This window comes from Suncus etruscus, chromosome 15 (assembly GCF_024139225.1).
Source record: "Suncus etruscus isolate mSunEtr1 chromosome 15, mSunEtr1.pri.cur, whole genome shotgun sequence".
Classification (NCBI taxonomy): domain Eukaryota; kingdom Metazoa; phylum Chordata; class Mammalia; order Eulipotyphla; family Soricidae; genus Suncus; species Suncus etruscus.
Window position 1 is genome coordinate 83,712,343 of NC_064862.1, and position 8,827 is coordinate 83,721,169.

The 8,827-nt window shown below is 48.7% G+C and overlaps 1 non-coding gene across 1 annotated transcript; it reads left to right on the forward strand.

Annotated features, from left to right (window-relative positions):
• On the forward strand, positions 1-107 carry LOC126031722 (U6 spliceosomal RNA). The gene has a single exon (XR_007503554.1). It is a non-coding gene; the product is annotated as a U6 spliceosomal RNA (small nuclear RNA).
• Positions 108-8,827: the final 8,720 nt, after the last annotated feature.

The following is an 8,827-nucleotide window of genomic DNA, read 5'->3' on the forward strand; positions in this document are numbered from 1 at the left end:
GTGCTCGCTTCGGCAGCACATATACTAAAATTGGAACGATACAGAGACGATTAGCATGGCCCTTGTGCAAGGATGACACGCAAATTCGTGAAGCATTAAAAAAAAAAAAAAAAAGAAGGGGCCGGCGAGGTGGCGCTAGAGGTAAGGTGTCTGCCTTGCCAACGCTAGCCAAGGAAGGACCACGGTTCGATCCCCCAGTGTCCCATATGGTCCCCCCAAGCCAGGGGCAATTTCTGAGCGCTTAGCCAGGAGTAACCCCTGAGCATCAAACGGGTGTGGCCCGAAAAACAAAACAAAACAAAAAACAAAAAACAAAAAAGAAAGAAAGAAAAAAGAAGAGGAAGAAGAAATCCAGAGGTAGGGTGTGTGTGGTGGAGGGTGGACTTGGATGGACTCAAGAGGCTAGAATTTAGTGTTTCAGCACCATGGAGAGCTCCAAGCACTTGGTTTGGGGTCTGCATGGAAGGCAGAGAAAGGGGATTGGTTTCCAGCTGGAGTGAAACCAGAACAGGTAAGAGGCAGGGTTCGATTTTTTTTTATTTTATTTTTTTTGGTTTTCGGGTCACACCCGGCAGTGCTCAGGGATTATTCCTGGCTCCAGGCTCAGAAATTGCTCCTGGTAGGCACGGGGGACCATATGGGGCACTGGGATTTGAACCAATGACCTCCTGCATGAAAGGCAAATGCCTTACCTCCATGCTATCTCTCCGGCCCCCAGGGTTCGATTTTCAACATCTCATATGGTACCTGAGCTTGCCAGGAATGATTTCTGAGTGCAGAGTCAGGAGTAACTCCTGAGCAATGTTAGGTGTGGTCCCCCCAAACAAAATTTAAAAAAAGAAAGAAAAGTGGATTGGTTTTGGAGGCAACTGTCGCTGAGAAGGTAAATCCCAGATACCATATATGGTTCCCTGAGCATCACCAGGAGTACAGAGGTGGGAGCAAGCCCAAAGCTGACACTCCCCCAGCAAATCACCTGAGTTTGTGTGTTAGAACAAGGTACTAGAGGCTGGAGTGATGGCACAGTGGTAGGGCGTTTGCCTGCACACAACTGACCCAGAATGGACAGCAGTTTGATTCCTAGCATCCCATATTGTCCCCAAGCCTGCCACAAGCAATTTCTGAGCTCAGACCCAGAATTAACCCCTGAGTGTCACCGGGTTTGCCTCCCCCCCCCAAAAAAAAAAAGAGAACAAAAAAAAAGAGAGAGAGAGAGAGAGAGAGAGAGAGAACTGGCTGGTTGCATGTGACACAGACAAGTCACTTAAGCTGTCTCAACCTCAAAATGTTCTTTGCACAGTGTGTATATGTGTACTATGTTGTGTTTTGGGGCCACATCCAGTAGTATGCAGGGATCACTGCTGGTGTCATTTGAATAAGCATGCCAATCTCTTCAGCCTCTAGTTTTCTTTTTTGGTATTCCTTTTTTTTTGGGGGGGGGCACATCCAGTGGCTCTCAGGTGTTATGCCTGGCTCTGCACTCAGAGGACTCTGCACTCTGGCAGGGGACCATATGGGATGCTGGGAATCAAACCCAGATTGGCTGTGTGCAAGGCAAATGCCGTACCGCTGTGCTATCACTCTGACTCTTCTTTTTTTTGTTTTTGGGCTACACCCAGCAATGCTTGGGCTTGTTCTTGGCTCTGAGCTCAAGAATCACTCCTGGCAGGACTTGGGGGGGATCTGCTGGAATGGAATCTGGGTTGTGTGCAAGGCAAGTGCTGTAGCCTTGATCCTGGCAGGACTTGGGGGGGACCTGCTGGAATGGAACCTGGGTTGATTGTGTGCAAGGCAAGTGCTGTAGCCTTGATCCCAAGGTTTTGAAACCTGAGACATGTGGATAAAGGATGCCAGACAGGCAAATCCCCCCTTCTCCACAAGATCCTAATCCCTGGGTCCTGTGACTGTTATGGTCTGGACCAAAGGGGAATGAAGGTCACTGGGGAAATTAAAGTAAACTCGTGAGCCTTGCTTGCAAAGGGAGTTTATTCCAGATTTTCTGGTGGGACCGAGGCAGTTATTCCAAGGGTCCTTACAAGCGGAAGGAAGGGGCTAGAGAGACAGTACTGGGTTTAAGGACATGCGTTGCAGGGAACTTGATCCGTGGCACCTTGATCCAAGTACCACCGAGGGCATCTGTGAAGCATCAATGGATGTCATCCAATTCCCTCACCCCATGGGGGCCCTGAGTGAAAGCACAGGGGGCAAAGCATTTGCTTTGCATGTGGCTGACCAGAGTTTCATCCCACTTGGTCCCCCGAGTCTGTCACGAGTGTTTTCTTTTTTTTTTTTTTTTTTTTTTTTTTTTTTTTTTTGGTTTTTGGGCCACACCCGGCGTTGCTCAGGGGTTACTCCTGGCTGTCTGCTCAGAAATAGCTCCTGGCAGGCACGGGGGACCATATGGGACACCGGGATTCGAACCAACCACCTTTGGTCCTGGATCGGCTGCTTGCAAGGCAAACGCCGCTGTGCTATCTCTCCGGGCCCTCACGAGTGTTTTCTAAGTGCAGAGCCAGGAGTAACTCCTGAGCGTGGCCATAAACCAAATAAATAATAAACAAAAATCAAACCAAACCAAAACAATAAAAACCACAAATATCTCACCTCCCCCACAAGTGGAAGAAGTGAGAGGGGTACTGAGGAGAAAGCTCAGAGGATTGGAGCACAAGCTTTGCATACAGGAGATTTGGATTTAGTGGCTGTAAAATAAAAATATCAACAAATTGGGTGACACTGCCCCAGGCACCATAATCCCATTAATCCCACAGATGCCCAATCCCACAGGAGCCCCCAAGCACTAGTGGAGAGCACTGCGCTGGGTAAACTGTATCCTGCACAGCCCAGTGTGGCCCCCAAACCAGCAGACTGTGGACAAGCAGCAGCATTGGGGTTAAGTAGTGCTGCCCTGCTGGAGTGGGTCAGTGTCCCACATCTGGGATCCTGGCAAGTCTGCTATCATTCATTTATGGAAGGAAAGCAGAAAGGCAGCCTAAGAAAGGTTTAGGTTGGGATGGGGTGCTGGAGAGATGGTTTGGGGATGAAGGGCCTTACACTCAGCTGACCCTAGCATGAACCTCTCTGGATTTGTGTCCAATCACAAACCTACTTCTCCAGCTCTGGGCTTCTGCTTCTCTTTGAACCCTCTCAGGGCTGGGGAGATGTGAGGCTTTGCAGGGGGTTCTCCTGGGTTCCATTTCCAGGACCTCCCAGTAAATACATTCTCCCTCTTGGGACTGTATGAGTCAGAACCAATGTGACCCTTCCTTGCTCCAAGATGGGTTTTCCTGTTTTGTTTTTGGGCCACACCTGGTAGCACTCAGGGGTTACTGCTGGCTCTGTGCTCAGAAATCATTCCTGGCAGGCTTGGGGGACCCTATGAGATGCCAGGAATTGAACCCAGTCCAACATATGCCAAGCATATGCCTTACCTGCTGTGCTACTCTGCTCTCTTCAGTGTGAGTTTTTGAATTGTAACACCTTTTTTTTTTTTTTTTTTTTTTTGGTTTTTGGGCCACACCCGGTGACGCTCAGGGGTTACTCCTGGCTATGCGCTCAGAAGTTGCTCCTGGCTTGGGGGGACCATATGGGACGCCGGGGGATCGAACCGCGGTCCGTCCTAGGCTAGCGCAGGTAAGGCAGGCACCTTACCTTTAGCGCCACCGCCCGGCCCCTGTAACACCTTTTAAGTGTTGGTAAGTTAACACTTACCAAGTGGTTCATAATATAGGTGTTTTACTCATTAAATGCCCAATATTAATCCCACCACCAGTGTGACCTTCTCTTCACCAGTGTCCCTCATTTCTCATCCACTACCTTAGCCTGCTGCCCTGCAGAGAATAATACAATACCTCTCATTGTTTGGTATAACACCAAGGTAAATGGAATTATAGCAATTTAGATCAAGAATGGCAATTTGGGGGCCAGAGAGATAGCATGAAGGTAAGGCGTTTGCCTTTCATGCAGAAGGTCATTGGTTCGAATCCTGGCATCCCATACCATCCCTGAGCCTACCAGGAGCAATCATTTCTGAGTGTGGGGACAGGAGTAACCCCTGAGCACTGCCGGGTGTGACCCAAAAACAAAAACAAAAACAAAAAAAAAAAGAAAAGAAAAAAAAAAGAACGGGGGCCGGGCGGTGGCGCTGGAGGTAAGGTGCCTGCCTCGCCTGCGCTAGCCTAGGACGGACCGTGGTTCGATCCCCCGGCGTCCCATATGGTCCCCCAAGAAGCCAGGAGCAACTTCTGAGTGCATAGCCAGGAGTAACCCCTGAGCGTCACAGGGTGTGGCCCAAAAACCAAAAAAAAAAAAAAAAAAAAAAAAAAAAAAAAGAACGGCAATTTGGGGGCCAGAGCAATAGCAAAGTGGATAGGGTGTTTGCCTTGTACACAGCCAACCTGGGCTTGATCCCTAGCATCTCTGAGACTACCAGGAGTAATTTTGTTTTTGGGTCACACCTGGCAGTGCTCAGGGGTTACTCCTGGCTCTACGCTCAGAAATCGCCCCTAGCATGCTTTGGGGGACCATATGGACTGCTAGAATTTGAATCACCATCCTTCTGCATGCAAGGAAAATGCCCTACCTCCATGCTATCTCTCTGGCCCCAGGAGTAATTTCTTTTTTTTTTTTTTTTTGGTTTTTTGGGCCACACCCGTTTGATGCTCAGGGGTTACTCCTGGCTATGCGCTCAGAAATCACCCCTGGCTTGGGGGGGACCATATGGGACGCCGGGGAATCGAACTGTGGTCCGTCCTACGCTAGCGCTTGCAAGGCAGACACCTTACCTCTAGCGCCACCTTCCTAGCCCCCAGGAGTAATTTCTTTTTTTTTTTTCTTTTTTTTTTTTTTTTTGGAAACAGGTTAGCTGCATGCTCTTTTTTTGTTTGTTTTTGTTTTTGGCCACACCCAGTCCCAGGAGTAATTTCTTTTTTTTTTTTTTTTGGTTTTTGGGCCACTCCCTGCAGTGCTCAGGGGTTACTCCTGGCTGTCTGCTCAGAAATAGCTCCTGGCAGGCACAGGGGACCATATGGGACACCGGGATTCGAACCAACCACCTTTGGTCCTGGATCGGCTGCTTGCAAGGCAAACGCCGCTGTGCTATCTCTCCGGGCCCCCAGGAGTAATTTTTAAGTGCAGAGCCAGCCCCTCACCCAAGCCCCCTTACTCTCCACCCCAGATCCTCTGTCCCACCCCACACCCTCCTCTGCTTCCCCACAGACCTACTCTCTGGGTTTGGTGACTCATCCATGCGTCTTCCCTTGTCCTCCAGGATGGTGGGACCCAGCTGGTCTCAGACACCTTATAGAATGGGAGGGTGTGGGGTCTTTCATCCAGGGGACCTGTCTAAGAGGAGGGAGGTGAGGCAGATGGTGGGGAGCAGATCTGTCACCCCACCCCTCACTCATGCTCTGTCCCCAGCACTTCGGCCATGTCACTGCTGTATGAGTGTGTGAACACCGTCATTGCAGGTGAGCTGCAGGGGTTGGTGTTTGGGGGTCTGGGCTGCTCCCTTCCCTGTCCAGGTGGGGGCCTAGAGGACAGCAGTGTCAATTTGTAGTCATTATCCTATCTCTCCAGAGTGTTACTAAAGTCAGTGTCAGGATTGACCATATTGTGGGTGGTGCTAGTTGAGTTCTGTTTTTTTTTTTTTTTTTTGTGGTTTTTGGGTCACACCCGGCAGTGCTCAGGGGTTACTCCTGGCTCCATGCTCAGAAATTGCTCCTGGCAGGCATGGGGGACCATATGGGACGCCGGGATTCGAACCGATGACCTCCTGCATGAAAGGCAAACACCTTACCTCCATGCTATCTCTCCGGCCCCTTTTTTTTTTTTAACATAGAAATTCTGTGATTTAAATATGAGTTTCTGTGTTTCAGTTTAGGACCACTGAGCTTGGTGGGTTTCTCTGAAATTATCCCATCAGACTGGCTGTGAGCCTTCTGAGCTAACACTATGAAATTCTGAGTTGTCATGTGGTTACTTGTGGCCGCACAGTCCAGGATCTATAATTATAGAACAAATTTGATGGTTTGGCAGTTTGATAAGGTTGAAAATTATGGGCCTTTTCTGTCGGATGATGTCAGGGTTGGTTGTGGGCTTTGTGCTTTCAGGCAGAAAGGGGAATCTGCCTGCCCTTGTTCTAAGAAGGCCCCAGAATTTTCAGTCTAGACCAGACTGCCTGGGAAGAGTAGGGGGATCATCATTTTCTTTTTTTTTTTTTTTTTGATTTTTGGGCCACACCCGGTAACACTCAGGGGTTACTCCTGGCTATGTGCTCAGAAGTTGCTCCTGGCTTGGGGGACCATATGGGACACCGGGGGATCGAACCGCGGTCCGTCCAAGGCTAGCGCAGGCAAGGCAGGCACCTTACCTTTAGCGCCACCGCCCGGCCCCTAGAAATAATTTGGAAATTATTATATCTCATAATTAAGTCTTTTTTTTTTTTTTTTTTTTTGGTTTTTGGGCCACACCCGGTAACGCTCAGGGGTTACTCCTGGCTATGTGCTCAGAAGTTGCTCCTGGCTTGGGGGACCATATGGGACACCGGGGGATCGAACCGCAGTCCGTCCAAGGCTAGCGCAGGCAAGGCAGGCACCTTACCTTCATCATTTTCTTTTGAATTTTGGTAAAGGACCTGGGCCGTTTCTCACCAGGGTATGTTTTGTGGGTGCTGTGGTTTCTGTATTTGGGGAGTCAGCCAACCACAGAAACAAACCCACACAGGTCGAGTGCTGACGTTTGTCATTGAAGTTTGTGCATTTGGGGATGTCCCTAGCTTCATTAAAGAGTTGGGCTGGAATGAGGTTACAGTGGTAAGGTGCTTGTTTTGCATGTGGCCTATATGCCAGTGTCACACAGTTCTCTGAAACACTGAGGAGCAAGTGCGATTCTAAGCAGAATTGGGAATAGCACCTGAGCCCCACTATGTGTGGCCCCAGATAAAATAAATCAATAGTCGAAAAATAAGAGTCAATTACTGGAACTGAAAGATAGTAGGGCAGGTGGGGAACTTGCACTACTGCAGCAGATCTGGGGTCTATTCCTGCCATCCCATATGACCCCCCTCCCAAAGTCCTACCAAGAGTGTTCCTTGTTTTTTATTTTTATTTTTGGGTCACCTGGCAGCACTCAGGGGTTACTCCTGGCTCTATGCTCAGAAATAGCCCCTGGCAGGCTTGGGGGACCATATGGGATGCTGGGATTCAAACCACCGACTTACTGCGTGAAAGGCAAACGCCTTACCTCCATGCTATCTCTCCGGCCCCAATGTTCTTTGTTCTTTGAGCACAGAGCCAGGAATCAGCCTTGAGCACTGCTGGGAGGAGTCCATAAACAAAAAAACCACATATATATGTATACACATATACAACCCTAACAGAGATGTAACTCGATAGATTGAGTGAAAATTTTGCATATAAGAGCCTTGGATTTAGTCCCCAGCACCATATGGTCCCCTCCCCCTCAGTACCACCAGAAACAACTCTCATGGACAGAGTCCAGAGTAGCCCTAGTGTAGCACTGGGGAAGCCCAAGAAAAGAAAATGCTTGAGAAAATGCCTGACCTGGAATGGACCCGGGTTCGATCACCGGCATCCCATATAGTCCTCTGAGCCTGCCAGGAGCCATTTCTAAGTGTAGAACTAGGAGTAACCCAAGTGGCAACAGGTGTGGTCCAACCCCCCTCCAAAAAAAAAAAAAAAAAAGAAAAAGAAAATTCTGTGTGACAAAGACTTTAGACGTGGGACTCTAGGTGGGAGACAGGACATAGAAATTAGTGCTGGGACAGAGAACATAACAAGGAGTTTGAGACACTTTCCTTGCATGGGCCATCCTAGGCTTTAGTCCCTAGCACATAGATGGTCTCTGAGCATCACCAGGGGTTACTCCTGAGCACAGAGCCAGGACACTGTTGGGTGTGGTCCCCAAACATAAACAAAACAGAAGGAAATGCAGGACTTACTATGCACAGATCCTGGAGCATCAGTCAAATCCTCCCTCAAAACACTGATAATTTATTTTATTTTTGGATTTTTAGCCACACAGGGCAGTGTACAAGGTTTATTCCTGGCTCTGAGCTCAGGGATCACTCTTAGCTGAGTAAGGGGGACCTTCTGGAATGACAGGGATCAACCATGTTCCAGGCAAGCACCCTACTCACTGTTCTTTTGCCCCAGCCCTAGATGTCTACACATACATAGAAAAACATGATGAAGCTCTAAGAAGATAGAGAAAAACATATACATATATATTTGTATATGAACTTAGGCGCAGTGCAGAGATCTGGACATAGGTATAGACATGGCACCAGAAAGAAATGTACACAGAAATATATGGGTGTAGACAGGGTCCTAGATGTAGACTCACATTTATTTAGTCTTTTTCTTTTCGGTTTTTGGGTCATAGCTGGCAGCACTCAGGGGTTACTCCTGGCTTTATGCTCAGAAATCGCTCCTGGCAGGTTCAGGGGACCACAGGGGATGCCGGGATTCTAACCACTGTCCTGAATACAAGGCAAACGCGCTACCTTCATGCTATCTCTCCGGCCCCTATTTAGTCTTTGTTTGGGGGCCAGACTTGAATGTGCTCCAGAAGAGGGATGAGAGAGAAAGAGAGAGAGAAAGGGAGAGAGAGGGAGAAAGAGGGGAGAAGGAAGAGAGAGAATGAGAGAGAGAGAGAGATCAGAATGTCTTGCATGCAACTCACTAGGGTTCAATCCCAGGTAACCTGTCTGGTCCCCCAGTTTCCACCAGATGTAACCCCAGGAGTGCAACCCTAGGAGTAATCCCTGAGCATTGCTGGGTGTAACCCTTCAAATAAATAAACAGACCTG